At 43.5% G+C, this 15,292-nt stretch overlaps 1 protein-coding gene across 3 annotated transcripts in view; it reads right to left on the bottom strand.

The window, feature by feature from the left end:
- The window catches only part of KLHL3 (kelch like family member 3), a 1,295,653-nt gene that overhangs the window by 1,010,306 nt on the left and 270,055 nt on the right, over nucleotides 1-15,292 (bottom strand). The window lies entirely within an intron of this gene.

The raw sequence follows: 15,292 nt of genomic DNA, 5'->3' as shown, positions 1-15,292 counted from the left end.
GGCGTAACTTGTATAACCACTCAACAGCCCAGGACACTAAATCAAGATGGAAAGCATCGAGAAGAGTCGAAGATTGGGAAGAGGCATATGGACTGAAACAGACTCCTTGATACAAGGGGAAGATGTCCTACTGGAAACCACAATGAGCTTGTTATGGCTAATCAAGTCGAAATTCTGTCAAGCCAAATATAGAGGCTGCATCAGCAAGGCTACTAGTGAATACCTTTAGGAACATCCTTATTAGTTGTAATTGTAATTGGTTATTTATAACGCGCTTAATACCCAGAGGTTTCTAAGCGCAGACCCGGGGACGGAACCCGTGTTGCTCCGCATCGTCTTGCTTCCAAGACGAGCGTGTTGCACCTGAGCTATCCTCCCAATGTTTTGTAAATACTTCCCTAGTTCTTATAGGCGCTTGTTTCAACCCCTTGCCCTGACAGTCGAAACAAAACATTTTCAAAACCCACTCATCTGCCTTCATGTGTGTCATTGCTATGCTTTACCATGTAAACTATCCATTAGGGACACTACCTCTGACCCAAATGTTTTTTCTCTGGGAACAAAATGCTTCTAGGCACTGTGTTTCCACAAGCAGAATTAAAAAAGAAAGCAAGACCTAACAAGAAAGAAAAAAAAAAGTCGAGTTGGGCATAGAAATGCATCAGTGCTTTAGATTTATGCCTACTGCATTTACACCTCTATGCATTTGTATTCAGTGCATTTGTACGCGTCCATTTGCAGCTTTTCTTTAGTGTGAGGCAAGTCCATGTTGCCTCCGGTCTTCATTTTCTTTCTACCTCTTTACCCCTTTTGCATCTGTTTTGCTTGTTCCCTAAATAAGCAAAATTGATGTAATTTTAGCGGATGAAAATGCATAAAGAGTGTCTTGGGCTTACTGGGCAATGACTGCTATTTCTGGTATCTTGAGACACTGCGATACCTGCTACAATTGACAGAGCAACATTGAGCGACGATCATCTGAATTTCTTTGCTCCGGTCTGGTGCTGCAATCTACACAGCCTGCGTGGGTCTTGACTCTCACCCCCGGGGACCACCCAAATAAGCTTGCCTCGAGCACATCAGCGCGTGCGTCGAGTGCAAGGCGGAGTGTCTTGTGGCCGAGGGGTCGAGTGGAGAGGGAGGTTCACTTTGCTCTCATGTATACACCGACCCTATAACTTTCTCTCTTGCCCATCTCCCTATATCACTTCTGAGAGGCTCTTCTTTCATCTATTTCTTTCTCACACATCTTGCTTCCTAAATCAATTGTCTAATTTCCCTCTCTTCGCTGAGCTCTATATTCCACTCAGACTGCAATTGCCTTAAACATGATAGACTTTCATGTGCGCATGCAAAAGGCTATTGTGTCATGCATCTGAAAGGATGTGAAAGGCTGAGTGTGCACATGTGCATGTGTGGTGTGCATGCATGTGAAAGGCTACAGTTATTTGTGCTTGAAAAGCTATGCTGCATATGAAAGGCTAGGTGTGCACATGTAAGGCTGAGGTTTGTGTACATGTGAAAGTCTACATTGCTCATGCAAAGCTGCAGTGCCATGGTATGTGTTGCTGTGTGTATTGTACATGTTACCATTTGGACACCATCTTAATTCAATGACCCCACTAATAGCTAAGATTATGGTCAACTCATTTATTACGAGGTTCTTTAGTCTGGACCAAGCATGCGAAGCATAGGTTAGTCTTTTTTAATTAATGCACATGCCATGTGGTGGGAACTTCATATGCATGCTAGCATTAAACTCATGACAAATGTGAATTTTGCTTTCCACTGAAAGTTGCCAGGTTCATAATTTAAGTGGCTGGGAAATACATGAAGCCTCCCCTAATTTGCATATGTACTGACAGCCCTGGAAGCGGTGCCACAGAAAAACGAGCTCATATGTAGCCTTGGATGCTAAATGTGATGATGGTAAATTACATTGTAAAACGTTTTTATTAGTAAGCCAAGAGACAAAACTTTGCTGTGCAGATTAAGTGGCATTATCATTATTATATATGAAGCAATACCTTGAGTGAGCTTTTTTGTGTAGCATACACATGTCAACTGAATGGCTAGTGGGCACTTCTGTGAGATCAAATAATTTGCCAAGGATCACAGACTTTAGTTAATCGTGAAGCCGGGATTTGAGACCAGTCTGCAACATAAGGCCCTTAACCAAATATCTTCGCAGCTTTAGTTGGTAGAAATAGAACTTTGGTTTGAAATAACACTCTGTTTTGCAGATGTTTTGAAACTTACAAATGTAAGTTTAAGACTTAGACGCACATAAAAGGTATTGTATGATAAGGTCTGGTTCTTGTAGTCATTGTTTGACAGAATCATGCTTGCTACTGCATATCATGTGATGGGAATGTGAACACTTGTCAGAAACAATAGTTCATCAATTAACCACCACTAAAAAGGAGCATGCCATTTAAAGGCTCTGCCGATAGATAAGGGAATAGTTTCTTACCTGTAACTCCATTTTTCCAGCATTGGTATCTTTCATGGATTCACATGCTTAGAATATTCCCCGTCGTCAGGCTGGGAATCCTCAGTATATTTATAAAGACGTTTTCCATAGGAAAAATTTCGACACTTCTGTGTCCTATCTACGTCATTTTGGGCCGCTTACACCTGCGCCAATAGGACGTAGTGGTATAAATAGTCCCGCCCCCGCGGCTCCCTTCAGATTTTAACCCCCAAAGTAGTATTGGGTATATATGGTTTGCATGCAGGGGAGGCCGGCGGGCGCATGTGAATCCATGAAAGATACCAATGCTGGAGAAATGGAGTTACAGGTAAGAAACTATTCCCTTCTCCAGCATTGGATCTTTCATGGATTCACATGCTTAGAAAAGATTGTATAGCAGTACCCGCAATTTTGGAGGTGTGTATGTAAACCAATATCATCATAGCCACACATGCATTTTGCCATGGCTGAACTTCATGTCATAGTACATTAACTGCAGAACAATACCTTAAAGTACATTGATTAAAGGATATACCCCTCTATGGGGCTTACCTTATTGAAACAGGTGTCGTAGGACCGCTCGTCCCATCTGTATATCCTCTGCATGTTGTTGCTCGAGGAAATAATGTTGGGTAAATGTATGTGGCACAGACCAGGATGCCGCTTGACAGATATCTCCCAGCGGAATTCCGGACCACAATGCCGCCGACGACGAAGTAGATCTCGTCAAATGGGCTCTTGGACGTTTTTCCAGCGGTTTTCCTGCTTTCGAATGACAAAAAGCAATTGTAGACGATACCCAGCAGGCCAATCCTTGCTTTGAGATCGCTTTTCCTTTTGCCGAAGGGCCATAAGCCACAAAATGTTGTCTTGTACCTCTAAGATTTTGAGTCCGATGTATGTAAAATTTCAGAGCTCTTTTCACATCTAATGTATGAAGAGTTTTCTCTGCGACAGATGAAGGTGTTGGAAAGAATGTTGGTAGTACCATAGAAGAATGCTTGTGGAACATGGTTGGAACTTTAGGTATGAAATCAGGGTTGGTTGCCAATACCACCTTATCTTTGAAAAATCTCAAGTATGGTGGGTCAATAACCAACGCCTGTAGTTCTGAAAGTCGTCGTGCCAAAGTAATAGCCACCAGAAAGGCTAATTTCCACGATAAAACTTTTAATGATGCCGATGACATAGGCTCAAAAGGAGCCTTCATTAGCACTGCCAACACCAAGTTAAGACTCCAGTTCGGAGGAAACTTTTTAGTTGGAGGAAAAGTTCGAAATAAACCTTTCAGGAAATGTTTAATTAACCTGTCACTAAATAATGGTATTGAATGTCTTTTCCAAGTGAAACTCGAAATAGCTGCCAGATGAACCTTGATCGAAGAAAAAGATAAACCCTTTTGTGCCAAGAGCAGCAAGTATGGCAGAAGCTGTTCTGGCGTGATGTTTTCAGCGGTTGTAAACCTGGCTGATCTCTGCACCACATGCAGGATCTTTTCCACTTGGACACATACGAAGCGTTTGTGGACAGAGCTCTTGCCGCTTGTAAAATTCGACGACAGTCCGATGAAGTTGTTAGCGACCCAAACTCAGAGAAGTCAGGAGCCAGGCCGTCAGGATCGCGATGGCAAACTTCTCCCTTGTCCTGAGATAGAAGGTTCGGGATCTTCTGGAACCTCACTGGTTTCGTTATTGATAACTGAAGTAGATCGGAGAACCATGCTTGTCTCGCCCAGTACGGGGCCACCAGCATCCCACGAAATGGATATCTGTGAATCCATTGTAGAGTCCGACGTATGAGTGGAAACGGCGGGAACGCATACAGAAACTGGTCCGTCCACGGGAATGAGAATACTTCCCCAAGTGAGTCGGGTTGTGGCCACCTGCTCGCGTATTGCGAGCACTTCTTGTTCTCCCCCGTTGCAAAGAGATCCAGGGCAGGGCGGCCCCATTTTCTGAAGACCTTTTCTAGCTGTTGGTCGTTCAATTCCCATTCGTGCAGTCGATTCATTTCTCTGCTGAGAGAGTCCGCCTGTACATTTTTTACTCCTGGCAGGTGGAAAGCCACTATATGCATCTTCTGTTCGAGAGCCCAATGCCATATTTCTTGGGCTTCGGTGAGAGGGTTCTGGAGCGAGTACCTCCCTGCTTTCTCAGGTAAAACATTGTTGTTGTGTTGTCCGTCAGTATCCGTACTACCGATCCCTTTATGCGTGGTAGAAAGGATTTCAGGGCCCAGCACACAGCCCTCAACTCCAGCACGTTGATGTGAAGGGTGGACTCCTCTGATGACCACTGACCTTGAACTTGCAGGGACTCCAGGTGAGCTCCCCATCCCGTCAGATAAGCATCTGTCACCGTCATCTGGAACTCTGGTTCCTGTAGGGACATTCCTTTTGCTAGATTTATGGAGATTCTCCACCACTGCAGTACTTGCACAAGCTTGTTGCTGAGGGTCAATTTGTCTGACCATAGTCCTCGACTTTGGGACCATCGGTCCTGCAAGAATTCTTGTATTGGTCTCATGAAGAGACGACAGTTGTTTATTAAGGGGATACATGACACCATGGCCCACAGTAGAGACATGTACTTTCTAACTGACACTCTGGTGTTGACTTTCCACTCCATTGCCTTGTGTCGTAGTTTTAAAACCCTCTCCACGGATGGTTTCACCAATCCTGACTGCGTCTGGAACTCCGCACCTAGAAATACCAAGGTCCTTGAGGGAGTTAGGGAGGACTTTTCAAAGTTTATCGCGAAGCCCAATCGCTGCAGAAGGTAAATAGTGGCCTTCAAACTTTCTTGTGCTATTGCCGGAGACAATCCCCTTACCAACCAATCGTCCAAATAAGGGTAAACATGATGACCTTCTTTCCTTAGCCAAGCCGCTACTGGAGCCAAACATTTTGTGAACGTCCTGGGAGATTACTTTAATCCGAATGGGAGTACATTGAATTGATAGTGGGTTCGTCCGACCACGAACCGCAGAAATTGTTTGTGTTGTCGACGCATTGGTATATGAAAGTAGGCATCTTGCAGGTCTAACGACGCCAAAAAATCCCCTGGTTGTATAGATCGGATAACCTCCTGAAGCGTAAGCATTTTGAACTTCAGATTCTTAAGTGTCTTGTTTAGATCTCTCAGATCTAGAATGGGTCGCCACTTGCCGTTGGGTTTTTTGACAACGAAGTAACGGGAGTACACTCCCTGCCCTCTCTCCCACCGGGACCAGTTCTATAGCCCCTTTCTTTAACATAAGTGCCACCTCTTGCTGTAGTATTTGAAGATGGGGCTGTGCCGAAAACACAGGTGGAATGTGTGGTGGCATGTCCTTGAATTGTAGAGAGTGGCCCAAATGTATTGTGTCTAAAACCAATCGGTCTGATGTTATTCGCTCCCACTCGTCGACGCAACGAGACACTCTGCCTCCTAGGACGTCCTGAAGCTTGTCATTGCTGGGTCTTAGACTGTTTGTCCTTCGTGGACGACGAGTAACCTCCTCTCCTTCTTGAAGCCTGATAGTCTCGGCCTCTACGAGTTGCCTGGGCCGCTCGTCGGTAGCCTTGAGAGGGGTAGGATGGTCTACTGAAACCTCGGTCCCTAGATGATCCAGATCGGGAGTTACCCGATGCCCCTCTGAATGGACGAAAAGAACAAACATTTCTGCCACTTTGAAGGGCTCCAAGAGAGCATGCAGTATTGGAGTCTTCTTTCATGTCTTTCAAGGCCTCGTCCACTTTCTCCCCAAACAATTGTTCCCCTTCGCACGGCATATCGAGCACCTTGCATTGTACTTCTGGTCTAAAAGTCGTACACTTTAGCCAGGCTTGCCTCCTCAAAACCACTCCGTTATTGATTTGTTTAAAACCTGATTCTGCCAGGTCTACGGCGATGTTAATTGCGTGATTTGACGCCTCTTCCCCCTCACGTACCAGCAACATTGCCGACTTCCTGTGTTCTTTTGGCAGATGTTGCAGGATAGGGGCTAGACGATGCCACATTTCTCTGTCATATCTAGCCATAATAGCTAGAGAGTTGGCTGCCTTTACTGTCGTCGCTCCTATCGATAACACTTTTACCAAAAGCATCTTGTCTCCTGGCCTCGTTGTCCGAAGGGGGTTGTGCATTTATGCTGTGACCTCGCCTTCCTGGCCGCAGCTGCTGAGACGACCGATTCCGGGGAAGGTTGACACGATAAACACTTTGGAGTTGACTCCGGAGCTTTGAACTTGTTTTCTAGTCGTCCTTTAATCGCCGGCTCCGAGAACGGATGACGCATGTTTCGTAACCCTTCTTGCCAGACGTGATCTAAAATGGGGATCAAAAACACTGACTTCCTTCTCTTGCCCATATAATCAAACAAGAAACAGTCTTTCTTTTCCTCCTCCGGGGCCAGGCTAAACTCTGTACATGCTTTTCCCATCATTGCATGGAAGGAACCGATGTCATCCGGCGGCGATGGTTGCGCCGGGCTTCTTGGAGCCTCCATCTCAGCTTCTGATTCCCATGTCGGGTCCCTTGAGGGGGATGATGATACGTCTGAAAAAGACTCTTCTCGCTCCGACTCAGACTCTGGTAGTTCCCCTTCTTCCGGGTGTGCGCGAGGACGATCTTTGCTAACCTGAAGAGTTGTTGGTACTCTAGCCGTTGATTGAGGTGCTGGACCAGGCTCGTCGTCGACCGGTGTAGCATGTACTATTGCCGGAACACCAACCTGAGGCAATTGTGCGTCCAAACGGCCCAATAGCTTCTGCAATGTGGACAACACCTCCAGGAACAATACCGCCTGGGAATTCAGCAAAGGCGTGGTGACTGGGATACTATGGTCACTCGAGATTGTCAACTAATTGACCCCCTGCAATCCAAGATCCGATGGACGTGCTATCCGGCCACGGTCATCCTCTACAGATGAGATGGAGAAGGCCGCTTCTTTTGTCACAAGGCCTCAGGCAAGACCGGGTCGTAAACCTCTGGTAGCAAGCCCTCCGAAGGGGCCACCGTCGACGATGCCATTTTCTCCACAGCCGTCGTTTGACTTGGTGAAATGATGGTAGGAATAGCTTGCGCCGATGGTAAAGAAGGCGTCGACGACCGGACTGCCGTCGACGACATTTTTTGTGGCGCAGAGCATTGATTAATTGATATTTTATTTCTATCGCACTCATACACAAGTGTTTCAGAGCATTGAGGCTTTCCCGCCTTTTTGAACTCGGCTTATGTGTCGACGAATCTCGACTCGAGGAAAACCTGTGGCTGTCTCCTGAGGAGGTCTTTAACAGATCTTTTCTCTCCTTTTTTTGACGAGGAGGAAGAAGATGAAGCCTTCTTTGATGAAGAATCCCTCGTCGAATGTTTTTCAGAAGGACGTTTCTCCGACGAACGTGGCTTCTTCGCCGGCGGCTCTGCCGATACAGAGCGACGGGGGGTACTGGAGATTTTGATACCGAGGCCAAGCTACGAGTAGAGCCTACCTCCGATGGTGGGTACGCACCCGCTCCATCATTTAGACACATCACCAGGTGTCTATTCCGGTCCTTCAGGGTCTTCTGTGAGAAGCCTTTACAGATTTCACACGAGTCAGCCGAATGATGAGGGTGAAGACAGTATATACAGTCCATATGCCCATCTCCTTCATACACCTTCTTTAAGCCGCATGTAGCACACTGACGAAATAATGCCTTCCCAGGCATTTTCTAAAGAGAAAACACATTCAACCTTGTAAAAATAGCAGATACTCGAGGTAATCCCACTACTTTGGTAGACGGTTGAAATCTGAAGGGAGCCGCGGGGGCGGGGCTATTTATACCACCACGTCCTATTGGCGCAGGCGTAAGGGCCCAAAACGACATAGATAGGACACAGAAGTGTCAACATTTTTCCTATGGAAAACGTCTTTATAAATATACCGAGGGTTCCCAGCCGGACGACGGGGAATATTCCAAGCATGTGAATCCATGAAAGATCCAATGCTGGAGAAGTGTGTGTTTATTTTTACATTTGTATAGCACACTAAGCCCAAGAGCATCAATGCACTGTTACATGACCAGTTACTCAGAAATTTACAGACAGTGGGATAAGCACAGTATAATAGTTGCTCAGTAAAAGTTACTGTAGTTTCGAAGATCAGACTAGGTAAAAGGCCGGTGTCCAACATTCAGGCAAACAGTAGTGTTTTTAAAGTTCTTCTGAAAGTCCAGTAGGAGAGTTCAGCACATAAGGTCGGAGAGAGGAGGTTCCAGTTTTTGCCAACTATGGCTGGGAAACTAGAGGCTCCAACTTTGGTCTTCTTGAATTTAGGTGGAGTGATTCAGTTTGCGTAGGCAGCTCTGGGAATTGTTGACTATGTGCAAGGCACTAGTGGGAAGCCCTGGTGAATTTGCAAGAGTAGCAGTGCCTGGGTCACATGTCCAACAAAAGGCATCCTAATTATAGCACCAGTGATGAAACAAGCCTGTGAGGTCCCTAAGCCCTCTGCTGCCGTACAGGGGAAACATATCTTGCATTGGTCCTGATTGAAAGTAAGGATATACAAATTTGCTAATCATATAGGTTGAATTGCTAATCAAAATATTGTTATTTAGCAGTCTCGACTAATCAATGTTGCAGGAATCATTTATACGTTGAAAATGCTATGCTAAACAAAAAGGCAGTAAACAGGGCTCGACCCTCATCACGCACCTTAATTCACCTACACAAGCGGCAATCACAGCCTTTTTTGAAACTAAGCTTCTTCCAGAACCGTGCCATCTTTCGGTATCCCTGAGTGAAGAAGCTGCCTCATCGTCAGAGGATATCGACAACAACAACTAATTGTTAAAGCTACAAAAAAAGGTGACAAAAAAAAGGTAGCAGGCGCCCCTCTCTCGAAAGAACACACCATGATAACCTGTTCAGTGGTTATTAACCACTTTGAGAGTTTGCAGCCATCTGCTTTTTGCTCACTGTACCTTTCACACGGATAACCACTGAACAGGTTATCATGCCCTGTTCTTCTGAGAGAGGGGCGCCTGCTACCTTTTTTGTATTTTTGGAAGGAACTTGGGGTTGGTTACCCTAAGTTACCTGGGGGCAACCAGCCGTGGACTCCCTGCTCATTGTGCTCAAAGAGGCACAGCTTCACCTCACTGATGAGGCCCAACAAGGCTGAAACACGTGTTTGGGGTTGCTGTTGGTACTCTTGTTCGGAAGGGAATTGCCATAGCATTTCGGTGCTGGACTGCCCATGTGGGCGGGACAAAGACTGATATGCAAATGGATATTTCCCATCTGTGAAAGGTACAGTGAGCAAAAAGCAGATGGCTGCGAACTCTCAAAGTGGTTAATAACCACTGAACAGGTTATCATGCCGTGTTCTTCCGAGAGAGGGGTGCCCGCTACCTTTTTGTATTATTGTTAAAGCTTGTCATTAACCTGAAGAGGACTTCACTGGGGGGTCAGCAACTTTTGACGATGGATACAAATATGGATGATGTAACTGACATCAACTTATCGAATTCCCGGACATGGTGGCTTTCGCTTTCCGCTCAGCCTCTTCGATTTCAGACGAATCGAGTAGAGCGGGTGATGACTCACATCTCAACGAAAGCCCCACAGGAGGCACAGCGGCGCTTCATAGCAACTTCAATATGTTGGCAGCATAGATAGAAGCCCAATCTTTGATATTGTCATCATGGATGAACAACAGGCAGGCAAAGCCTTGATGCTGCAAATGCTAGACCCATTTGCTGTGCTTGCAAAAAAAGTATCAGACGCTGGAGCGGCTAAGTACAACAAGGGGACTGATCAAAACGACAAGGAAGCAACTAGTCAGACTTGCTCCAATGAAAGTAAAACGGCATTTATGAATGACCAAAAGGAAAAAAAAGTCTCAGCACGCTCCAAAATTAATTTGTATCAACTGGATTGGGCTGGGACTTTGAGGAGATGCACATCCCTCCCCCCACTCAGCTACAAAACGCTCTAAAGAATAAAAGACACTCTCCAGTATTACAGCCTTTTATTGAATTGACTAAATCTGCAGCTAAAACATCAAAGTTGAAGCAAATGGATTCCCATGTAACAAAGGCTGACTACAGTGTAAAGTGATTTTTGGTTGAAAAACGTGCCCCTGACGGTCATATTCAGCAAGCTCACCTTAACGGTCCACTGATGATGGACAGTAAGAAAACTCCTGTGTATCAGACATCAGAGCGGCCTCTGCAAAACAAAGCGACGCAAAATAAAGAATTGGGTACAGAAATAGCTGACCTAATTCCTACACCTCCCGGAATTGTCATAAATTTATTGTCATCTGAACAGCCAACGCCATTGGGGAGAACAACAGAAGCTCCTCAGATGAAAATTCCTTTCATTCACCCCAATGCCCTAAAAGATATGGGCACCTGGATCATTCTGGAGGAAAACTGCCTAATGGCCAACAGCCGTTTCTGAATAGATCCACTCTTTTGTCTATCTTCCAACAGATACCATATTTTGAAGTAATACAGTCCACAGATATTTTGAAAATTGAATTACGATTGTGGAATAGCTCAACAAACTGAGCGTTGGTGGAATTTGCTTCCCCATTAATGGTGGCATTGTTGAAAACTCATGCAGAACTATTCTTTGACTTAAGCTACACTCCAATCGCCTGCAGGAAAATTAAAAGGAACATTAACCAGTCACAGGAATACATCCCACAGTCGACTAAACAGGTGCTCTCAATGTACTCGGAGCGGGAGGTTCTTCAGTACAAATACAAAGCACCAAAGCAAAAGAGACAACGAGCCAAACTGATAACTGGATTCCGGTGTGCTCCCAAAGTGGGGCTACCTGACCCAAGGAGATCTTAACCGGATTAAGTTGGCTATCTTGGAACACTAGGGGCTTTCGCTCCTTTCTGGTGCACACAGAAGGGCACAAAATACTAGATGAGGTAGATGTTTTCATGTTGCAGGAAACCTGGTGTACAAAACATTTAGCCATTGATGGTTTCCGTATCCTGAGCCAAAAGGCAATCCTTTCTAAGAAAGGGTGTGCCAGTGGCGGTCTGGCCATAGGCGCTAGGACCCATTTGAATTTGATCTCTTATCCCAGTATGGAAAAACGCCCCTATATTCAGATGAGGATCTTGCGGGCACCCCCCAGATAAAACTATGGATACTTAGATCATTAATATGTATGATCCACCGGGTGGCCAGCAAACGAGTTCTATCCAGAACATAGTGTGCCTTGCAATTTCACAATGGATTGAACAATTTCCTGCAGGTCATGTAGTGTTAGTAGGTCATTTTAATAAAAGGTACTTGCATTTGGAGGATGCACTAGCAATCCGGGGCACTGGTTCTTGGTTTAAAATTGTGGACTTTTTTACCCAAGATTCTTGGACCCCTTTGCTCAAAGATCACAAGGCTAATTATACCTGGTCTAATGGCATTGTCCAGACCTTTATCGATTATGTGATCAGCACTCCAGCCTTGTATACAAGTTCCAGCCATATTACCATCACTTACAATAAGCCGAGTGACCACAGTGTACTCAGATGGAGTACATATCTTAAAACTGCTCTGCCGGTAGCCAGGAGTCTCACTACGCCAACTTGTAATTTCCAAGGTAACCATCTTAAATAGTCGGCTGATAACATCAAATTCACCAACGAGCTACTGCCCCAGGACCTTGCTGATTTGACAGCTGTCACTGCGGGTTGGGACATGGGAAAAAGCTTACTACCAAGGTAAACACTTAGTTAAATAGGAAATGGAGACCAAAGAATAACAACATCACCAGTAATTCTGCCCCTTACGACCATGTAATCGCAGAGCGGAAAAGCTTGTATCAAAAGGAGCGCAGAAAGTTAAAGCTAACTGTGAATTAGACTTACAGGCCAACAGTAAGCATTAAAAAGTCTGTCAACTACATATAGGAACTGGCACAAAAATCATAAGTCCTCTACAAGAAATATAAACTGGAAAACATTGTTTTACTGCCTAAAAACTAATAATGACAGTACTATAACGACTTACGCAAGTCTTTTTTCCCCCCCAGGAACTGAGTCCTATTTCACAGGAGGTCTGGATGTGTTACATTCAGGATTTACACTATGTACCATCAATCTCTTTTCCTGAACATAACTGAGGATTATAAGGACTGGTTGGTAGCTCTCGATTTCAGAATAATATTCAATCCAATATCTGAGGTAAACCTAGTCAGATTGATTGAGAAATCAAAGTCATCAAGGGCCCCTGGCCCAGATGAAATTCCCAATATTGTATTTAAAGAAAATCCGGCCCTGTGGGCAAAGGTTTTGAATGCTCTTTTCCTGCACATAATCCAGACTGGAAATATCCCTGGTAGTTGGAGAAGATCCACATTAGATCCCGTATTTAAAAGGGGAGATAGACTGGAGCCGTCAAACTACTGCCTAATGACAATGATGGACTGCAGTCAAAAGTTCTTTGCCAATTTACTTCTCGATCAACTGTGTCTGGTTAGAAGAAAATAAAAACCTAGGCATTTTTACAAATCGGTTCAGAAAAACGTATAATACCTTAACAAATATTGCCACTTTGAAATTTCTGATTTCCTCACGTGCAAAAGGGAGAGGTGCGTGTCTGTATTGTTACGTGGACTTCAAGACCTAAGCTGTGGGAAAAACTGAAGAAATAGGGTATAGGCCTGCAATTTCTCCATTTCATCCAATCTTTGTACACCAACACTTCAATAACTGTACATCTCAGTTCGGAAGGGCACCAATCAAAATACAAAATCAGTAAACAGAGGCTTGAAGCAGGGTTGTGCTTTGGGCCCAATCTTGTATAACGCTTATATAGCTGATATGGATGCTTTCTTGCTATCCATACGCAATTTCCCTCTGAAAATAAATGGGACCAAGATCACTAGCCTGTCCTATGCAGATATAATTTTTGATCAAACTTGCATTGGCTTGCAGCGACCGTTAACAGCACTTGAAGATTATGCTAGGGACAATGATATGGTAATCAATATACTGAAGACCAGCACAATGTGCCTGGGTAGTAGACGTGCAGCTACTGAAAAGTATAAATGGCAATTGGAGAACACAGTATTGCAGAACGCACAGGAATTTATATACCTGGGTTTCCCATTAAAAAGAAACTCAACCTGTGCATCTTGCGCCAATTTTGTGTATGAACAAGTCTGGAAAAGAAGGTTGATTATTAAGAATTTCATTGAAAATAAGGGGGCGTAATATTGGTGGATTTATAGAAATCTACAAAGTTAAGTATAGTTCCATCAATAATATATGCACTTGAGGTATTATCATTAGATCAGGTTAAGTGGCTGGGAAAGTTGGAAGCAAAATTGTTACTATACATAAATAATTTTCCGAAAGCAGTCCCAGTAGAAGACTTGAGACTTAAATATGGCCTCCCATCCTTACATTCGGTGTGGTGCGTTAGGAGAGTAATGTTATGTGCGAAACTGGGAGAGTCAGACCTCAGTTCAAATGCACTCCTACAGCTGTTGGGTAAAGGAACGTCTCATATTTTGAATCCATTTATTGAAGATTTAAAAGGATTTACAACAAAACATTTGTCAACATCGGGCCTTGAACAGGATTGTTTAGAAACTTGTCCTGATTATGAAAAAATAATTAAAGACCTAAGAATGGGACTTGTCTTCTAACATTGAGAAACTTCATCAATGTAAAAGATACAAAGAATATTTGTATCAAGGTTTCAAGGGAAACATCCCACACAGCTATCTAACCAAAAGAAGCATTTCTGAGCTAAAGCGCTTTATTTTGTACCTCAGTTTTAATATGCTCCAAACAAAAGAATATATTAGTTGCTCGTATGATACTGCTCCTTAATATGTTCTGTGTAGATGTTGTAACTTAGATATAAAGACTGCTCAACATGTTTTAACATCCTGTGTCGCTCTAAAGGACTTATATAAGAAGCGATATAGCAATTTTGTAAGTTCCACATATAATATAAGAGAAGACCAATTTTGGTCAACAATTATGGGTGCTCAGCCAATTGTAATTAGGGCTACCGCCTTTGATATTTGGAATTTGATCATAAATGTCATGGAGATTTGAGAGAGTAAAAAGTTCACATGGCGTGATCAACTGTGGCCGTATTTTATTTTAAACAATGATGATGATGATTTTAGGTCTGATTGATTGTACTTCTATGATTGTATTATTTTTGATTGAAGTTTAAGGTGATTTTAAAAATACGAAGATGAACTGTCATTTTCATTTTAATTTTCTTATGTGCTTAAAATTTCTTTGTAATTAAACTAATGCACAATAAATACATTTAGAAAAATAAAGATGTAAAGACATGTCACCAATGAAATGCATAACTAAAAACCATATGAAAGTGGACATTTTCAACAATGAGAAACCGTCCTGCAGTATGCAGTAAGTTAAGGGACACTCGTTGAAATTGTTAGCCAATAGAATACACATCCCCATGTTGGAAACGGCAATGAACGCATGCTACATTTTAACATTGTAGCAAAGTGAAAAACAAAGACAGGATGTGCTTCAAAAGTAGCAAAATCATGCACATTTCAGATACACATTTATTTGAATGGGCACCAACGGTACAACACAAAATTTCTAAAGTGGTCAAATATTTGTAAACAAGAATTTGCCATCTCTAAACCCAAGAATCAAACTTTTTGTGAATTAAAATACTAGGTTTTGAGGACTAGAAACATTAGTTGCTAATCTCAAATCCTTGAATCAAGTAAGCAGAACTTTTTAAATTCCGGTTCTTAAATCAAATGGCTTAGTTCAAACACCCAGAACACAGATTGTACAATTCAAGTGGTAAACGCAAGGATTCGC

Source organism: Ambystoma mexicanum, chromosome 3p, assembly GCF_040938575.1.
Source record: "Ambystoma mexicanum isolate Mex_15411 chromosome 3p, UKY_AmexF1_1, whole genome shotgun sequence".
NCBI classification, from domain to species: domain Eukaryota; kingdom Metazoa; phylum Chordata; class Amphibia; order Caudata; family Ambystomatidae; genus Ambystoma; species Ambystoma mexicanum.
This window is presented reverse-complemented; position numbering and strand designations above follow the sequence as displayed.